General features: G+C 30.4%; 3 long non-coding RNA genes across 5 annotated transcripts; 1 reads left to right on the top strand and 2 right to left on the bottom strand.

Annotated features, from left to right (window-relative positions):
- Positions 1–1582: 1582 nt before the first annotated feature.
- Positions 1583–12511, bottom strand: LOC121229601 (uncharacterized). 3 transcript variants are annotated; one of them, XR_005927386.1, is made up of 4 exons: positions 12081–12511; positions 7125–7688; positions 6604–6682; positions 1583–1761 (listed from the first exon to the last, which is right to left on the bottom strand). It is a non-coding gene; the product is annotated as an uncharacterized lncRNA (long non-coding RNA). The 3 variants fall into 3 exon arrangements; XR_005927384.1 differs by lacking the exon at positions 1583–1761 and having other exon boundaries at positions 6464–6682; positions 12081–12510; XR_005927385.1 differs by lacking the exon at positions 1583–1761 and having other exon boundaries at positions 6464–6665; positions 12081–12510.
- Positions 12512–16654: 4143 nt separating this feature from the next.
- On the top strand, positions 16655–18022 carry LOC107960351 (uncharacterized). Its single transcript, XR_001701147.2, has 3 exons — positions 16655–16936; positions 17163–17343; positions 17647–18022. It is a non-coding gene; the product is annotated as an uncharacterized lncRNA (long non-coding RNA).
- Positions 18023–18809: 787 nt separating this feature from the next.
- On the bottom strand, positions 18810–19697 carry LOC107960352 (uncharacterized). The gene is made up of 2 exons (XR_001701148.2): positions 19544–19697; positions 18810–19228 (listed from the first exon to the last, which is right to left on the bottom strand). It is a non-coding gene; the product is annotated as an uncharacterized lncRNA (long non-coding RNA).
- Positions 19698–21158: the final 1461 nt, after the last annotated feature.

Raw genomic sequence — 21158 nt, 5'->3', positions numbered from 1 at the left:
AAAGCGAATATAATCTTCACTTCTTCCTCAAAAGGGAAGGGAAAACACACTTAGAAAGGTATGGCTAAGATCTCTGGGCCACAACAATTGGAAAAGAAGAGAACCGGAAAGCCTAAAAACTTATCTAAGTCTAAATGCTTCTTCCACAGTAAGAAAGGGAACTTCAAAGCAAACTGTAAAGAGTGGAGGGAATACCTAGTTACCAAAGGAAAAGGTATGGAACTATTGATGATAGAATCTTGTTTAGTAGAATATTCAATAGACCATAAGGTTATTGATTTGGGAGCCACTAATCATGTTTGTTTTTCTCTATAAGGGATCAAGGAGACGAAAGATATTAGAGATAAAAGCTTATCATTACGGGCCAAAAACTAGATAAGTGTGGCAACAGAAGTAGTGGGAGATGTACATCTTTATTTTGATAAGTTTATGAAGATTATTTTAAAAAACGTTTTCTATATACCAAGTTTCAAAAGAAACTTAATTTCTGATGCATGTTTATATAAAGACGGCTTGACCGTGACTTTTAATAATGGAATTACAATATTTAGAAATTGAAATCTTATCTGTAATGGATGGATGTCAAATAATCTCTATTTTATAAAACTAAATATGTACAGACTTCTTGAGACTGAAATATTGAATAAAATACTTAAAACTTCTCACTCCACCTTTGGCATTTAAGAATTGGTCATATTAATCGAGAAAGAATCACTAGACTTGTGAAAGAAAACATCTTAATTTTGCTTAAATAAGTTCATCTTCCACAATATGAATCTTGCATGAATGGTAAAATAACTAAGCAATATTTTAATGCAAAAGGAACGAGGGCCGAAAAACCCCCAGAACTTGTGCATACTGACGTATGTGGCCCCAGGAGCGTTAGTACAAAAGGTGGTTATGAGTATTATGTAACCTTTATTAATTACTATTCTAGATGGTTGATGCACCGCAAGAGTGAAATATTTGGCAAATTTAAAGAGTTTCATCGGGAAGTGTAGAAACAACTAGGTTTACCCTTAAAGGCACTTCGGTCTGATCGAGGTGGGGAATATTTATCTGGTGAGTTCTTAGGGTACCTCATAGATAATGATCTTCTATCCTATTTAACCATGTCGAGCACTCCATAATAGATTGATGTGGAAGAGAGAAGGAATTGAATGTTGTTAGACATGGTATGTTCGATGTTAAGTTTTTTGAAGCTGTCAACCTCTTTTCGGGATATGCAGTACAAACGACTTGTTATACTCTGAATAATGTTCCAACTAAGGCAACATCAAAAGCTCCTTACAAATTGTGGCATGACGAGGCATTACACGGAAAGCAAACTTCTACACAGTTTCAAGATACAATAATTATAATGACATGTTAACTTTGAAAAGTTTCAAAAACACAAGTATCCAACCTGGTATACTCCATGATGTATATGCAATTGAGTTTTAAACTTTCAATTGAAAATATTTTCCTTTGAAAATACAATATTACTGGCAGTGATCATAACATATAAAATAGTTTGGCGTATACAAGCAAAAAACACTTCACAAGACATAATTCATAAAATTTATCAAATACTTTAAGGGTATCATTCAAATAAAATCGTATTTAAATAAAAGGTACTTTATTATAGATTCAAATTCAAATCAGAGTAACACACCACCCCCATAGAACATATGCATGTTACAAAACAAACATAGGTAAAGCTCATTGCAAAAGTCATTTTTTCTAATTTAGTCCTTTCAATAACCTACGATGGAGTACCACCTGGAAGAAGGAAAAGAAAAGAGAGGTAAGTTCATAAGAACTTAGTAAGCTCTATAAAATAAAGGACTCAACCCTTTGATGAAATACAAAAACAAGATTAAAATTACAACTGTAAACTCATGCACATAGAGTAATAAACTAACTCTACAGGGCGAGACATTTGGTTGGACACTTTCATATCATTGGCAAATACTTAACCATGGCGGAAAACATTTTCAGGAAGACTTTAACATCGAGTGCATACCTTCTTTTTTAATATTGAGTAGATACTTTCATCCTTACACCAAAGAGAACTTTAGCCTTAACAGAGTTGACACTTCCCAACCAAACACAATCTTTTCTAACACATACCTTTGCATTTCATACATCTCATCAGGCTAAATAATACATACCTACATTAGGATGGATTCTATACGCCAAATACTAATACTAAAACAATACACTACGTTTTTAACACAATAAACATGAAACAAAACTTACCACTTAACATTCAACTTTTCCTTTCTGTCAGTAATTATATGTAACATATAACACATATAGAGTCAAATTAACGTACTCTTTTCAACACATAACATATATCACATACAGAGCCATATTAACTTACTCTTTTCAAATCCTTTCTTGGGTTAAACCTCGGATCCTCCAATCACATGTTAGAACAAATATCACATTTCTTGTCATTTTAAACACATGCATATTCCCATGAGTTCATGGCTCTTTGCCATGGTTAACAGTTAACATTTCCTATCATAGGCAGCACCCATATTACTTGGTTAGTTAGTAACTAACATGCCCGACCAATCTTAGCACTCACACTAACTAGTTAGTAACTAACATACCCTACTAGTGGTCGCCAACCTAGTTAACAACTAGCATGTCGTACCAGTGGCCCAACATATACGCCAATCTGATTAGCAACTAACATGCCTTACCAGTGGCTTATCATATTCTCCCACCTGGTTAACAACTAGCATGTCCTACTAGTGGCCTAGCATATGTGCCATTTTGGTTTGCAACTAACATGCTCTACCAATGGCTCTTCATATCTGGATGTCGAGTTTATACCCTAAAGAAGTTGTATCCATTTCATGCCACAAACATGCACACATAGAAGATTATTATGCAATAAGTTCACATAGTTTTATGCTGATGGGTTCACTTGAACACTAAGTTATAACATCAACAATTAGTGGTATACACAAGATAGAAGGAAACTCAAAGAAGAGTAAAACAAACTAGATACTCACTGATAATCCCTATGAGGTTTGTTATACTATCTATATTACTACATGCACAACCTTTTCTTACTAATCTTGACCACTTGCTAATTGCTTTCCAATGAATAACTCTTCCTTAAGCAGGATACCAGAGTTTCACAGATATTTATAGCTTACACAACTCTCACACCACTTACACGTGGCTAATATGCAAAGCTAGCTCATACTCTATTGTTGCCAACATAATCGTTCTAAGTATATCACACAATAAAATAATCATTAAAATTTAGTTAATTTCTAATTGAATCTTAGCAATGACTAAACTAAAATGGAACAATAAACACACATTTTCAAATAAGAAGCAATCGAGTCAACAATCTTATAATCCACTACTAGTGTATACTAACAGAGTATACTAACAGAATGGTCTATCACACGTCTTACCAAGAAAAGACACTATTGGTGGGTGCCCACTATGACCACGTCAAACTATAAAACCAAAAATCTAACACTTTTCCCAAAAGACAAACCCTTCAACCAAACTCATTACAAACCTACCAGATTAATTAGATAGTCCACCACTCATGTCGTACCAAAAATTAAAAATACAACACTAGAGGTTAGCACAAATTAGTCTTTCCTTAGCTTAAACTTAGCTAACTAACCACCCACACAAACCATCAACTAGGACTACACTGGTCGGAGTATTACACAAGAAGCCAAGTTTAGAACATTTAAGGATTTGGGGATGTCCAACCCACATATTAGATAAATATGTGAGGGAGTTGAACTTATGGACAGAATTGTGCTTTTTTGTAGGATATCTAAAGGGAACAAATGGTAGTTTATTTTATAACCTGAAACAGCAAACTGTTATAGTGTCAACTCATGCTACTTTCTTTGAAGAAAATTATGTGAATGAATTCAAATCTCAAAGTAAAGAGGTACTCAATGATCTTTCAAGAAATATATGAAACCCTATGAAAAAGAATTTAGAACCAACTTCTAATAGTATACCTGTAAATGACCAACAACATAAGGTGCTTCATCGTGGTAGAAGGGTTTCCTGTAGGCTTAAGTTCTTCCAATCTTGAGGAAGTGTTTTTAACACTAAGTCTGCCAAACAAGAAGATGAAGACCTATTCATATATGACGAAGCGATACAAAGTGTTGATTCTAAATTCTGGCAAATAACTATTAAAGCTGATATGGACTCTATGTATTCTAACTCAGTGTGGGAACTTGTAAACTTACCGGAAAGGATAACACTCATACGGGGTAAATAAATCTATGAGATGAAAAAAAATACTGATTGAAAAGTGGAGACTTATAAGGCTAGACTTGTCGCAAAAGGTTATACTCAGAAATAAGGCATCGATTACGAAAAACCTTCTCTCTAGTTGTCATGCTCAAGTCAATTTGCATATTACTATACATTGCAACGGTTCTCAATTACGAGATTTAGAAAATGGATGTCAAGACAATATTTTTGAACGACTATCTTGAAGAAAGCATCTACATGATAGAACCCACCAGATATATAGCTCAAGGAAGCGAGCATAAAGTTTGCAAATTGCTTAGATCCATATATAGACTTAAGTAAACATCCCACTCATGGAATCAAAGATTTGATCAAGTGATCAAGACTTTTTGATTTGATTAAAATGTAGTTAAACCTTGTGTTTACAAAATTTTAGAGGATGGAAATGTGGTCTTTCTCGTTTTATATATCAGTGACATTCTACTAATTGAAAATGATGTAAGGGCATTGTCATGGTTAAACTATGGTTAACCTAACAATTTAGCATGAATGACTTGGGAAACGTTAATTTTGTTCTAGGTATTCAAATCCTAAAGGATCGAAAGAACAAAGTAATAGCACTATCTCATGCTTCATACATAGACAATATATTGGAGCATTATGTAATGACCGATTCAAAGAAGGGAAATAAACCCTTTATATCGAGATTTCATCTTTCTTTAGAAGAATATCCTAAAAAAGCACGTAGAAAGAGAGAACATGAGAAAGGTTCCTTATGGCTTGGAAGTAGAAGTCTCATGTATGTTATGTTATGCACACGCTTAAATTTTTGTTTTGTAGTGGGATTGGTAAGTGGATAATAGGTGAATCTAGGACCAAGACACTAGCAAGCAGTTAAGTATATACTCAAGTATTTACGAAGAACGAGAGATTATATGCTTGTGCATTCTAGAGGAGATCTCACTCCTATTGGGTATACTAATTTTGACTTCCAAATGTGTCAAGATTTGAGGAAATCGACATTAGGTTATGTTTTAATTCTAAACGGCAGGTCTATAGTGTGAATAAGTGTCAAGCAGGGTTACACTGCTAACTTCACTATGGAAGGCCAAATTATGAGGTATGGAAAAGCTATGACACTATAATAGTGTGGATATAGTTAAATCTGAATTAACCACATAAAGACAAAACACATAAGGGAAATAATAGTGTTTGACGAAATGGTAGACGTAGTCAAAGGTCGCATATGAGGACAAACCCTAGGGATCTATTTAGTTAATACTGTTATAGCTAGAGAGCTCTTTGGGAAACATATGAAGGACTCATCTACTTCACTAGGGCAAGTAGGAGACTGTTAGATTTGATGCCTTAAGTGTAGTATTTTTGTCAATATACATTTGTAATTTTTTGAACAGATTGATTAATAAAATAAATTCATTGATTCCTCACATGGTTTTTACACACAAAGCAAAATAGAAGTAAATGTTTCTTATTGGTTGTTAAATGTTTAACTAATACTAAGCGGTATTATGTGGTCGAAACGTAGTACAAAAAGACAACTTGTATTAATGAACGAACTTAAACATGTCCTTAGTCTAATCGGAAATGAGCAAACCAGTTGAAAGACTAATATGTTGTCTTTAAGTCCAATTAGGGAGATATTTGTCTTGGGCATCAGGGCGGATGACTCCCAGAAGATAAAGACATAGATGTGGCTAACTGTACTGATAGTATATTGCACAGGACCCAAATTGTAACACCCCTTAACCCCAACCCGTCACTGAAATAGGGTTACAAGGCCTTACCGAAATTAATCATTAATAAACGAACAAAATCGAGTCATATATTTGTATTTCAATTTAAAATTTCTCAAATTCCATCTTTAAGTCCCTAATATGGACCTACGAGGCACAAAATAAGTTAAAGAAGTGATTTGGAACTAGACCGAAAACTTTGGAAACTTTTTCTTGAGAATAGGGGCACACGACCGTGTGGCTTAGGACATGCCCGTAGGGCTCCCATGGCCGTGGGGCCAGCTCGTGGGCAGATCTGACTTGCTCACATAGCCGTGGGACTAACCTGTGGGCAATTCTGACTTTGCCACACGGCCTGGGCAAACGCCCATGTGACTTGGCCGTGTGAAAACCTGATTTTTCACCATTTTTAAGCTATTTTCACAAATTAAACACACCTAATTCATGCTCAAAACATTGACTTATAAATCTTGATCAAATAACATTCATTTATTCATTTCAAATACTTCTTAAAAATTACAAATTACCTTACATCCAAAACATAAAATATATTTAAGTGACTAAAACAAAACCTAATATATGCCGTATTTCCAAAAGATAGATTCATCACCAGAAATTAAGCTGAGATCGGGATTGACTCGGATGCTGAACTGAACTTCAACTTTACCTAGCCTGCGCACAGAAACAAACTGTGCGCTGAGTATTAGAAATACTCAGTGGCATTACCATAATTCAAATTTTAGCAAATATAAAATATCATAAACATGCATAGATAATTAACAAATCATACATATAATTCGTACCAAGTTTTCATATTTCCATTGTATCATTTTCATTATTTGAATCAATATCTCATCAATAAGATTACCAACTATTCATGAACCTTTGGTTCATCTCTCAATCACATATAAATATCCAATTCACATTTCAAATATGAATAATTCATGAACCTTGGTTTGATGCCTTCAATCTCATAGCACAAATTGCATTTCTCATTTCATCTTACAATATCATTTTCTCATTTCATTCAATAATTCAATTTATCGATTTCATTTGATTTTTTTTTCACATATATTTCCCCTATTAACATAACTTGGACTTTAGAGGATACATGGGTCCAACCAAACATACCATAGTGGCGGCCAACGCATCATCGGATAGCTTGAAGTAAATAAGTGACGACCAAAGTCTCATCAGCTAAGCCGAAGCAAAGTGGCAACCAACGCCTCATCGAATCTGTCCGAAGCAAATGTGACACACCAATTGTCTCATCGACTCGAGGTCGAAGAATCCCTGAACTCTTCTTATCCTAAGGCATGCCAACTATACCCACCCTAGCCCGACTAGTTAATAGGGTATCGAAATCACATATTCATATCACTTTCACTTTCAGTTGATCATAGTCATTTGAAATCAAATCAATCGCAATAATAATTCAATCACAATTTCAAATTTACCACAAATCCTTATACAATTCAATTTCACACATATATACATTTATCAATCAAATTCAATTCTCATTCAATTCAAATATCACTACTTACCTCAATTTCATTTTTCATGCACATATATTGAAATTAAACATTTAATAACAAATAACTTGAATTAAGGTAATACAAACCGATATTTTCTCGAGCTACTCCTCGATCACTTTTTCCTTTCATTTCGCATTCAACGTCTTGGTTTCTTTGTTTGCTACCAAAATTAGCATAATTATAATTAATTAATAATACACATATTTTATAGAAAATAATAGCTTTCCATGCAACTTTAACCTGAATCCCAAATTTGTCCTAACTATTTTCATCTTCTTCCTTTTTATAATTCATATTATTTCTTTATTCAATTTCCATCAAAACTTTAATATAACCATCAAATTTTTATCATTTTTCCAAAATTTTGAATTTCTATCAATTAAACCCCCAATTTCATCATTAGTTCAACATAAACCCTACTTAAAAGTATATCATCTTTCAGTATTTTCACACAAATTTCAAAAGTATTCAACTTTAGAACTTCAAAAACATCAAAATCACTAAAAAAGGGACTTAATTGACTTACTAATTTAACTTTCAAGCTTCCAAACCCTAATTTTTCCTTTCTTTTTTCTTTTCTTTTCTTCTTTTTTTCCCCTAATTTTCGTGACTTCTCTGCACCTTTTTTTTCTTTTTGTTTTTGTTTTATTTTTTTCATTTACTAATTAATAATTAATTATAAAATATCTAATTAATACAAATAAAAATACTACATGTGTATTCATACACACATGTACACATTTAATAATTCACCACCATACATTTGTCATTATCTCAATTAATAGATAAAATATAATAATAATAATAATAATAATAATAAGTAAATATCTTTTGCTTAATTTATAAGTAAATTTATATATTATATACATTTGTACTAATAATTTAAATACAAATGTATTTATTTTCTAACTTACACATGTCACTAATTTAGTTTAATTACTAATTTAATCCTTTATCCTTTCTCTATTCAATGATTAAGCTTTTATGCTCTATTCAATTTAATCCTTCTACTAATTACTTCTAATTAAAAATAAATTCACCTGATTAAAATCTAATTCAACTCACAACTAACTTCGTAAACAATTTTTTTATAAATATTTACGAACTCATTTTCCTAAGACGGAAGCCCTAAACTCACTTTTCCGATGTGCCTGTGAAATTTAGGTCGTTACACAAATAGAATAGATCTTAAATCTATTTATGGATTTATTCACATGTTACTTTCATAGTGTGACAGACCTAAATCTTAAGTAGATGACAGACTATGTATGTTTGACTCGTACAATTTGATGTAAGTAAAAGCGTGAGTTCAAATAGGTATGGAATCGAAAGTTGGTGCGTTGGGTGTACGACTTCTGTAGTATGTAGCGTTATTCACAACAGTAAAATTCATAGCAAAAAATATGGGTAAATGATATCCTCTCATTGGCATTGCATGGGTGATGAAAAGTAAACATGATCATGAGTCGTCTATCTCTGTGATAGATGACTTGATCACTATTTGATAGTGATTGATTTTTCATGAAGGAAGATGTAATTGTTGCCATGAGATAAAATAGGATAATTTTGGGAGAATAGATATTATCTTAAAGAGATCAAGGTCATTGGACAAGCATTGAATAGTTGTTTTCATAACGGTATGTCGTTGGGGAGAGCTCAACCAGGATACTGTAGTGAAATGACTTTATAACTAAATGAGTTTATAATTAATAGGCGAAAAGTTAGAACTTAATTATAAATCATTTGAGCCTCAACTTCATATGTCCAATCGGTCCCTCCGCTAAATCGTTGCAACTAGAAACGAATTGCGTGTTTGAATAAAAATGAATGGAATGAATAGAAAATAAGAAATGAGAAACATTCAGGAATGATTATGGTTTTCTTCGAAATAGAAAAAAGAAATAATTTTGAAATGAATATAGGTTTCTAAAAATGGAAATTTGCAACCCCCAGATTACTTAAAAAATGATGGAAGAATGAATTTATGTTTTTGGATTGTTTTGAAGCTCGAAAATGCAAATAAATCATTCGACCATAGTGAACATGTTGAGTTGTGATATTGAACAAATTTGCTCAAAATTTAGGGATAAAATCTTGAAAATTTTATCGGGAGGTAAAATTGTCAAAATTTTACTGTAGTAAAATTGGGATGAGAAAATTATTTAATATGTAAATATTAAAATTTATTTTGGTAAATAGAAAAACTGAATCAGATTGGATCACATTACAGAGTATTGAGTCAAAAAGGCCTAAAAAGTATTCATAATTGGACTCGATGTGAGAGAGACCCAAAACCTCTCATATAACATGAAAGGAGTAACAACCCTAGTAGAAATATAAGGGTGACTCGTTCACCCCTCTCTTACTCTAAGTAAGATGTTATTTTTCTATTAAAAATAAACATGTACAACTTTACAAGGGTTCTACCTTCTCTTCTTATAGATAGATGCACTGGTAGAGCTATTGACACAACTTTTGAGATATTGTTATTCTACCGAAAAATAAAGAGAATTTATTCTCAACATATAAATATATTTTTCAGAATAATTGTTTTTATTGGTTTCTATTATAGAAGAGAGAATTTTTTGTTTTCACCCCAAAAGAAATTTTATTTCTAGTTCCATGTTTTGATTTAATTGGTTTGAGATCACACTCGGAGCAGTTTGTGGTATGAAGAAAGTGGAGAAGATAATTTGGTTGAAAGCTAGAAAATATCAAAGATCCACCTATCCAAAAACACAAGTACGATTTCTATCTAATGTTTATCGTTATAAATATCACAAATCGAGTCAATTTTAAAAAAAAAATCACTGTGCAAGAAAACTATTTTTAAACCGGATTTTTTTTCAATACAAACCTGCACCAAAATCAAATAGACTACATGGTTGTGCCATACAACCGTGTATGGCAAATGGCCGTGTGACTCCTATTTAAACTTTTTACCTGATTTTTTGTAAAAAAATTCAGTTTAGTCCTAAATTATTATTGAGTTAATTTAAAGGTCTCGTATAGTTAACTAATGTCCGATTTTGATAGTAAATCAATCACACTTGTGTTGATGTTGTTTAATTTATTTGTTGATTATTTAAGCCAACGTAATGTTTAATAATTATAATACATTATAACTCGAGTCAAGTAAACGAATTATTATACATAATATACTAATTAATAAGCAAGGAAGGAATATACCTACATTCCTTATCAATAGAAAAGAAGGTCAAATGCTACTTCAGATAAAACAATATCTTCAAATTGTCTCCAATCGCATTTTGGAAAACAAAAATTATTTTCATTTTGATAAAAGACAAAACAATACTTAACGTCAATTGGAGGTTTGTGAAAGATATTGACAATTGTAAAGAATATTATCAATCATGAATTTCTCACTTGGCTAACGCTTGTCACTCTTATCTCCCACTAATTTAATACCAAAGTTTATCTTTAACTTTAAAGAAAATTTAATATATTTTATATTTTAACATTTTCTTAATATGTCTAAACATTAATTTTTTTAATATAATATAAATCATTATGGATTTGGTTAATGAATGCCAATACTACTTAAAAATTATAATCACCTTTTTTAGTCCTTTAGTTTTAACAAAAATTATTTTAACTTTTTATTTAATTTTTTTCTCTATTTTATTTCTTAAATTTATATTTTTTTATTAAATTACTCTTAAATAGATAGAAAAGTTGACATATGTTAACTTTGATAATGAATCATACATGTGTATTACCACGTTGATGACATATTAACATTTAATTAATTTTTAAAATTTTAAAATATTTAAAAAAATATTTTTTATAGTTTTATTTTAAAATAATTTTTATAGTTTTTTTATTTTAAAATTTAAAAAAAGTTAATTAAATGCTTTATTGAGAATGGAATTTGAAAAGGTGTACTTTATTTGAAAATCCGTACTAACTCAATTCCCAAAATCAAAGGTTTCATATAAAAAAAAAGTGATTATAATAAACTAATATATTACAAAAAAAAAAGTTAACAAATATAAAATTATAAGGTAATTCTTTTTGAAAAGCAGCGTTTTGAGATATGATATAGAATGCAAATCCAAATACGTAAAGGTATGGGATGTTATTTGGATTAAAGAAGAGAAAGCCAAAAGGAACAAGGCTCTAAATCAAGATCTATCATGATACAGTAATGGGAAATTGGAAATCAGTGTACAATGATTGACACAGATCCTAGGTTTCTTCTACTTCCTCTATTATAAAGGAAGATATGGTTCATACGTTTCTCTACATTTAGATAATGACATCACTTGTTTGATTGCTGCTCAACAAATTCTGCGTACCAAAAAATTCTTCTATTAATTTCTTTTATCTTCATCAATACAAAAATCTTGGGTTTTCTATAATTTGCCATGTTTTTTTTCTTGAACCAAATTAAGCAATTAGCTAGCTTTCCCTAACAGTGAAAACAATTCCATCACTTTCTCTGGCTTTGCTTTTAAACAACTTCATGCCTACGCTGTGTATGTGAAAATGCCAAAAAAGATTAAGGAAAATTGGGTGAGGAAAAACGTACCTGATAAAGCATTGAGTCCATTAAAACATGTGTTGAAAGAAGAGGTGACCTCTTTGGTCTGAGCAACAATGTGATCTCCTAAATCCAGTGATTGGGTTTGGCTTTGATCATCAAGGAAGGGTGCATTAAGATCAGATCCACCATTTTGGTGATCAGTCGCCATTGCAAGAGTTGTAAAATTTTAATTAAAAAGATATGAAGGGAAAAGAAGAAGAAAATGTAATTATATATGGAAGAAGATGGTTTCCAAGTTCCGGCACTGCGACTGATCGAGTAAACTAAACAAGTTTTCAAAGGAGCCACGAAAACATAGAATCTGAGCAGGACTTTTATTAGTAAATACAGCTCGTCTTACACTTGTTTAGCTCATAATTTGTTTAGGGATGTCATACATGTATTGTGTGTGGGAGTATATATGTTGTGAAGTTTAATTAACATATAGCACTTGAAGATCGTGTTATACTATCCGATTCATTGGGGATTTTACGAAAGCTTATTATTTTAAGGATAAATTATATTATTAATCACTAAATTATGGGTAAATTTTCGTTTTGATTGTTTGACTAAAAAAAGTTACAATTTGGTCACTAAACTGTTAAGATTGATGTTTTATGACTTTTATTGTTCGCACTATATGCACAAATCAAAAGCTCACTTTCTCCTTCTCTTTTATAGTTTATTTTTTTCATGAAACATTTTTGAACGTCACAAATCTATAAACCAAAATTCAAACAACTTTTTTCTCTGATATCTAACATTGAACGTATGTTCTTCTACTCATCGATAGGTACTGATCCACCATACTGATAATCGAATTGTCACTTAGAGCTCATGGTAAAACTTTTAAAAAAAAAAACCTTAACAATCTAGTGACAAAATAATTTTTTTTGAATAATTCAGTGACTTAAATGAAAATTTTCGAATAGCTTAGTAACCAAATTGTAAACTTTTTTAGTTAAGTGACTAAAACGAAAACTTACCCATAATTAATGACTAATGGTATAGTTTACCTTATATTTAATAAATAATAAATATTATTTTAAGGATATAATTTTATTTTTCATATAAAATCTAAAAAATATATTTACTCATTATGAGATTTTAACATCAAGCATTTTAATTTTTAATAAATTTTAAACTTATCATTTCAATTAAAATTATTTTTATTATTTTATAAAAAATAAATTTAATATATGAAATTTTCACCTCATAAATGTCTACGATCTAATTTCTGTAATTCGAATTATTTCATCTTAACTAAATTAGATTTTTTAATATTTTATAATAAATCCCCATCACATATGTTGTGAACGTTTACATTAATTATAGCACTTAAAGATCGTGTTATACAGTAATCGATTTAGGGGAATTTACCAAAAGCTTGTTATTTTTAAGGGTAAATTATATCATTAGTCATTAAATTATGGATAAGTTTTCGTTTGATAATCTATTTAAAAAAAGTTAAAATTTGATCACTGAACTGTTAAGATCGATGCCATATGATTTTTACTATTCGCACTATATGCACAAATCAAAAGCTCTCTTTCCATTTCTCTTCTACAGTTAATTTTTTCCATGAAACATTTTTGGATGTCACGAATTTACGAACCAAAATTCAAACAACTTTTGCCCCAATCTCCAACACTGACTTTATGTTCTTCTACTCATTGCTGAGTACTGATCTATCATACCTATCATCAAATTATCACTTAAAGCTCACTGGCATAACTTAAAAAAAAAACCCTTAACAATCCAATGACTAAAATAAAAAATTTTTGAATAATTCAATGACTTGAATGAAAATTTTTGAATAATTTAGTGACTAAATTGTAAACGTTTTTAGTTAAGTGGCCAAAACAAATACTTACTGATACTTAACGACTAATAATGTAGTTTACCTTATTTTTAATAAGCAATAAATTAAGAGTAATTTTATTTTCCATATAAAATCTAAAAAAAATACTCATAATGAGATTTTAACCTAAACATTTTAGTTTTTAATAACTTTTAAATTTACCATTTCAACTAAAATATTTTTATTATTTTATAAAAATAAAAAAATTGATATATAAATTTTTCACCTCATAAATGTGCTATGACCTAATTTCTGTAATTTGAATTATTTAATGTTATCTAAATTAGATTTTTAATATTTAATAATAAATCCACATCACAAATTAGATGATAAAAAGAAGAAGAAGAAATGTAACCAACTTCAAATAAAAAAAAAACCAGACCCTAATTGTGGACTAATCGATTAGGCATTCACTTCCTGGCTTTATTTTATTTAATATATAAAATATCCGTTGCTTCCTTTAAAAATAAATTCTCAAATCTTGTGTCTGAATAATATATTTATTTTCCGTTTCCTTCATGTTTGTTAGGTCGAATTGGATGCGTTTTCAATTTATTTTTTTTAAGTACTCTTTGTTACAGATTTTTCAATCTCTTATTATTAACCTGCCTGAAAAAGTTTTCCTCATTCGTGAATCCTTCAGATATCTTAGGATTTTCGAGTAATATTTTCAAGCCACACAAGTAGCTTTTGCATATTTACTCGTTTGCATCGTCAACTTTCCTTCCACAATGCCTACCTTAAATACGAACACAATTAAGAATTTAATTGATTAATCAATTAATTATACAATACAATCGAATAAGATTTTAATCAGAGAATGTGTACATAAAAGTAAAGTTATCATATTCATACATGGATTGATTTATTTGGTCATATTTTTATTTTTATTATAATATTTACTTCAAAAGTTAATATTGTTGATTACTTTGATAAAAAAATTTTATGTGAATTTTTAAACAAAATATTATTCTAACAAAAAAAATACTTTTGCATGATGTGTTGGAATATTTTTTTTTTGAAAAAATCCACATTAGCTCCAAAATTATCTAATAAATTTACGTCCATTGGAATGTTTTTTTGGTTACATGATCACCACATGGATATCTAAGAGAAAAAATTAAAATATCACTCTAGTAAATTTAACAAAAAAAATTATTGCTGTTAAGAATTGGAATTGAATTGGTAAATTCAAAAACTTGAGGGTTTTAACCCTTAAACATGAACATCATTAAAATGACCTAAACCCTAAACCTTTGTCCCATAAGCTTTAAAAATATGCCTTTTAAAAAACTCTAAAACAAATATTCTAAAAAACCTAAAAACCTTAAAAGAAAAACCCTAAACTGGTTCAGGAGAGAGAATGGAAAAATATGTTTAGCTGGAAGTGTTTTGCTGATAGAACAGGAAAGTGCATCCAACTGGAAGCCTTTTTCTGCAACATACGTTTAAAACATGTCCAGCTCAACATTATTCAAAAAAGTGACCTAATCCCATAAATATTAAATGAATATCTGCATTTTAAAGGTTATGAATAAAAATAAGATTATGAATAAAAATAAAACATAAATAAAATGACCATTAATGAATTTTCCTCTAAAATATAATACAGTATGAAATTTTGAATAGAATAAAACTTTTTTGTCTTAAACTTATCTTGGCCTTAATATATTTATTGAAATCTCTCAAATATTGGGTGAAGTTTTAAATATGTATGAATAACTCCATTCTTAAACAATAAAAAGTGAATATAAAATTTTCAAATAAAATAAATATAGATTTAAGCTAAATAAATATAGAAAACAATTATATTTACATTTTATGGATATAAAGTAGCTGTGATAGGTTTATACTTAACAGATCTTTTAAGGAGACGGCCCCTTGATGTCTTTTAAAGAGACGACTTCTTGATGCCTTCAAAATTAAATATAGAAAACGATTATATTTTCATTTTATGGATGTAAAGTACATCTTTTAAGGAGACAACCCCTTGATGCCTTCAAAATTAAATATATGCATTTTTTAGGAATTTGACCCTATAATTTTTAAAAATGATGAAAATGACCTAATGTAGAGTTGGGTGCTGTCATTTTCCCAAGCGGCACCACCCTAAAAATCCCTCCCAAAAATAATTTTTTTGGTTTTGTCTAACTAATTGGCAGCACCAGACTGAATCATGCAGGGACAAAACTACCAGGAACCTGATGAAGTAATTACCCTTTTTAGATTGGCTGAAAAAAGAGTGAGGCATGAGAGTGTGGTGGCTCCTAATTAAATTTTTGGTCTATTTGCATGTTAGATTTATCGTCTTTTAAAATTAAAATTAAATTTAAATAACCCTTAAAAGATAAAGAATAACAAAAATAAATCATTATTTAAATAACCCTTAAAAGATAAAGAATAACAAAAATAAATTATTCTCATTTTTTTTATTTTTTTAAAAAATAATAAACTTAAAAAACTATATAAAATTCTTATTTAAATTACCCAATATGTCCTTCAAAAAATTTCCTTAAATTTATTTAAATTTAAACATTTTCAATTCATTCCCTATCAATTTTTTTTAAATAAATTAACCGGGTATATTATTAGAAAACAAGAAAAAATAAAAAACAAATGAGGCCCAACAAAGACCAATGGGCGTAGGCCTATGACACCAATCCTAAGCACAGATTTGGCCTCACTATATTGTTTAATAGTGAAAACCTCCTAACAAGGATTAAAAACATAACTTAAAGGAAACGGTAAGCAATAAATGAATCTGAAAAAACAAGAACCTAAATATCTACCCCAGTCAACTCAATCGGCTGGACTCTATTACCTTTCTCGATTTTTCATTTTAATAAACCCATCCGTTCTGACAATAGCTATTTGCAATGAAAAAACTTTACTTGCTATCTAGTTTTGAAATCAGATTCCCTCAACTTCTCCTTCAATCTAGACTTCTTGCCCATCTTCCCTCCAAGCCGAAAGAATGGCAGTTCAACTCTTCTCCCATCAGGTAAGAGATCTCTCCTCTATCTAGAGTGTTCTCTGCAATTCTATGAGCTTGCGCGTTCCCTGATCTATGAATATACTGAAAGATAATCTCTTGAAAGCAAGACTTCTTATTCTGAATATCTCTGATAATCGCTTCGATCATTGATTTATTTGTTGAAGACATTTGACATTTTTTTATTATTGTCCTAGAATCCCCCATAATTTTAACCAATTGTGTACTCATTTAGATCCCTAACTTTATGCCTTCCAAACATGCATATGCTTCTGCTGCAAATGGAGAAGAGACATTGTTGTGGAGGGTCGACTTTAAGACCAGGAGTTCGCCCATCAGACCCCAAACCACCAGACCTGTCGCTGATTTGAAGCTGCTATTGTCGAACACCGCGTCGAACTGAATCGTCATTCTTGGTATGACCTCCTAATTTTTGTGATTTTTGATCATGTTTAAAGGGATCTGCATTGCTCTCACTTTTCAATATGTTGCCATATGCCTCTGTATTCTTTGAGCAAGATCTCTTCCTGTCGTATCTTTCCTCTCATGTATGAACTGGTTTCTAGAAAACCAGATTAGCCATAAGGCATAATAGAAAAGACAACAATGTTCATCAGTTCCTCCCTTGAAAACCCAAGTGAGCGACTCGCATAGATTTTGATTCATATTGTTTATGACCCAAGATAGATGTAAAAACTGCCAAACTTCTGTTGTTATAGGGCATTGACGGAAGATGTAAGGACTGTCTTCTACCCAGGAACAGCAGCGGAGGCATCTGTCATTTGCAATGACTCTTCTGTATCTAAGATTAGCTAGATTAGGAATGAAATCCCAGGAAATTCGCCAAATAGTTACTGTAATTTTTGAAGGTAGTTGTAAGCCCCATAGTTTCCTGTAAAATTCTTTAATTTCGATTTGTATTAAATAATTACAAGGATCCGAATTAGCCTCTTGTAATAGTTTATAGGAACTACGTACTGAAAATTCTCCGGACGGCTCTCATTTCCAAACTTGAATATCCTCGTGATCAGTTTCTACAAGAGGAATTTGTATAATTTTTTATGCAGTTTCCGCTTGAAAGATATTGTTAATCAAGTCCGTCCTCCATTTTTTGTTTGGAATATCAATGAGATCCGAAACTAACTTTAACTCCTCATTGTTTGGTCTATTGTGCCCTTCAACTTTGTTGATCCCCTGAAACCAACTATCGTCTCAAATTGAAGTTTTATCCTCTCTACCCACTCTCCAGCACAACCCTTTTTGGAGAAGTCCTTTTGCTGCCCAGATACTCTTCCAAGTGAGTGAAGGTAAATTCTTCAGCTCTACATTTAGAAAATTTGAACGCGGATAGTATTTTGCTTTCAAAACTCTGGCCAATAAAGAATTTAGATAATTAATAAGACACCAGCCTTGCTTGGCTAAAAACGCGATATTGAATTGGCCAAAATTTCAAAAACCTAATCCACCATTTTCTTTTAAAAAACAAAGATTTTTCCAAGTGCATCAATGAATTCCCTCTTCTCCATGTCCCTTCTGCCACCAGAACTTCGCAACGATACTTTCGAGTTTATCACATAGAACTTTAAATAATAAAAAACAAGCTATCGTGTAAGTTGGTATAGCCTGAAGAATGGCCTTTATAAATACTATTTTTCTGCCCTCAGATAAAAACCTATTACTCCAATTATCAATACATTTTTTGAGTCGGTCCTTTAGATTTTGAAACGATTCCTTTTTTCTCCAACCCACCATATTCGACAAACCTAGGTAGCGTTCTGGCTCATTTGAGTTGCAGACCCCTAGTAAGTTGACAACTAACCTTCTGTCTCTCTCCGTTGTGTTTTTGCTAAAAAAATACTGTTAATTTATCAAAATTTACACATTGATCCGAACAAGATATGTATTCGCGTAAGATGTCCTAGAATAGTTTTGCTCTCCTGTATTGTAGGCCAATTTTGGGCCCGTTTACAAATTACCCAAACCCAACAACCAAGCCCAACCCCAAAACCCATTTACATTAAATCCCAAAACCCATTTACATTAAACCTCAAAACCCAACACATTAAACACCTAAAACCCAATAGCAAGCCCAATACAACCCAAACCAAAACCCAAAACAAAAAAACAAAAACCTAACTACCTAGCCCAAACCCAATTCCTAATAGCCTAAACACCAAAACCCTAAATCTAACTCTATCCCCCTAGCTTGTTGGCGCCGCAACCACCCCCTGACTGTCGGCCAACTGCCCTCTGCGCCACCAGCTCTACAGCACCGCCCAAGGTCCCATCAGCAAGTTGCACCTGCAAGAAAAGAAAAGAAGTGACAAAAAATAATAGAAAAAACAGTTTGTAAAGGCTATAAAAGGCCAAATCTAATTTCTTTTTTCTCCTTCTTGGTCGGTTCGGCAAGTTTTAATACATACGTTACATTTTCAACACAAAAACAGTGAATCGAACAACACCCAAAAAAAGAATTGAACATCTAAGGTGATTACATTTCTTTTACATATTTCATTTTTCTATTCTAGAATCTGTTTTCTTTATTTTTAAAAAATATTTTCATAATAAATATTTAAATAAAAAGGGAAATATATTTAAAAAAAGAAGAAAAATTACCTTTTTTTGAATTTTCGACCACTGTGTACGGTGGCCGGCGACGGAGGACAGCAGCGGCACATTGTTGGAAGTCTGGCCGGAGCATGGCCTGAAATCGCCCTGGCCAGAGAAAGAGGAGAGCTTTCTCTCTTTTTTTTAGAAGCAGTAGCAAAAAAAAAAGGTTAATTTTTTTACTTTTATAATGGGCTAAAACGACGCCGTTTCGAACCTTAACCCTGATGGCCAAAACGACGTCGTTTCACCTTTTAACCTTTATACCCGATCCGTCCGACCCAAACTCGCCTCAAGATCCGCGTGTTTTTATCAAATGGGTTATTTACCCTATTGGTCCTTCTGTTTTTTCTGTACTTTGTAATTAAGTTTTTTTTAAAAGTCTTAAATGTGCCCTGAACTTGCGTTTGGATTCGAATTAAGTCCTGCTTGGTGCTACACGTTTTAGAAAAGGGGTTTATTATCCAATTTGGTTCCTCCCCTTTGCTTGTGCGTTCAATTTAGTCCTTTTCTTGTTTGTTAATTTTCAAATTTGCCCTAGATTTTTTGTTTCAAATTCAATTTAATCTTTTTTCATTATTTAGCTATTTTACTGATAAATTAGTTAGTTTTACTATTATTATTATTATTATTTATCATTAATATTTATGACTACTGTTATTATTAATTTTATATTTTATTACTATTACTATTACTATTACTGTATATTTATTACCTTTTTATTTTCTATGTTATTATTATCTTTATATTTTCTATTACTATTATTAATCTTTTTTATTATTACTAACATTATTATTTCCGCTACAATTATTTTATTAACATATTTTTTATCATATTATTATTTCCTATCCTTTATTATTATTTTCATTAGCTTATATCATTGTCATTAAAGTATCAATATTTTTTATTATTGTTAGTATTACTATTATTTCTTTATCTTTATTTTATATTATATTATATTTATTAGTTTCCACTATTATTAGTATTCGTTCTAGATACAATTAATATTTCTAACATGCATACATATATATAATATTACGTAACATTATTAATAATTATTCTTTTAATATTATTATTTTTTTTGATACATGTGCATATTCTTTTAATAGATATTATGTATACATTTTTTATATATTACGTATATGTATCTTTTTAATATTATATATATTATGTATATATTTCTAATGTTATTAGTTACATATATTTCTTACTACTCCATGTATGTATTTTTTATATCATCTTCTGTACGTATTCCTAAATACTATGTTATATATATAATATAAATTTTTAATACCATATTATGTATATATTATTATTATATCTATTTTTATCTCTATTATATTTATTGTTAATACTAGTACATACATTTTATTATATGAGTATATACACTTTTATATATAGTATTATTTTCATACATCATTATATTTATTATTATACTTATTATTTTCACTATTATCACTTATTATTTTATTTTAATATTATTATGTATATATTTTTCATATATGTTATGTACATACATTTTTCAATATATATATATTATGTATATATTTTAACATTACTAGTTATATATTTTTACTACCTTATGTATATACTTCAAATACTATATATAGCATATTTCTAACAC

Source organism: Gossypium hirsutum, chromosome A05 (assembly GCF_007990345.1).
Source record: "Gossypium hirsutum isolate 1008001.06 chromosome A05, Gossypium_hirsutum_v2.1, whole genome shotgun sequence".
Taxonomy (NCBI): domain Eukaryota; kingdom Viridiplantae; phylum Streptophyta; class Magnoliopsida; order Malvales; family Malvaceae; genus Gossypium; species Gossypium hirsutum.
Note: the sequence above shows the minus strand (reverse complement) of the source record. Positions and strands in the feature narration are given on the sequence as shown.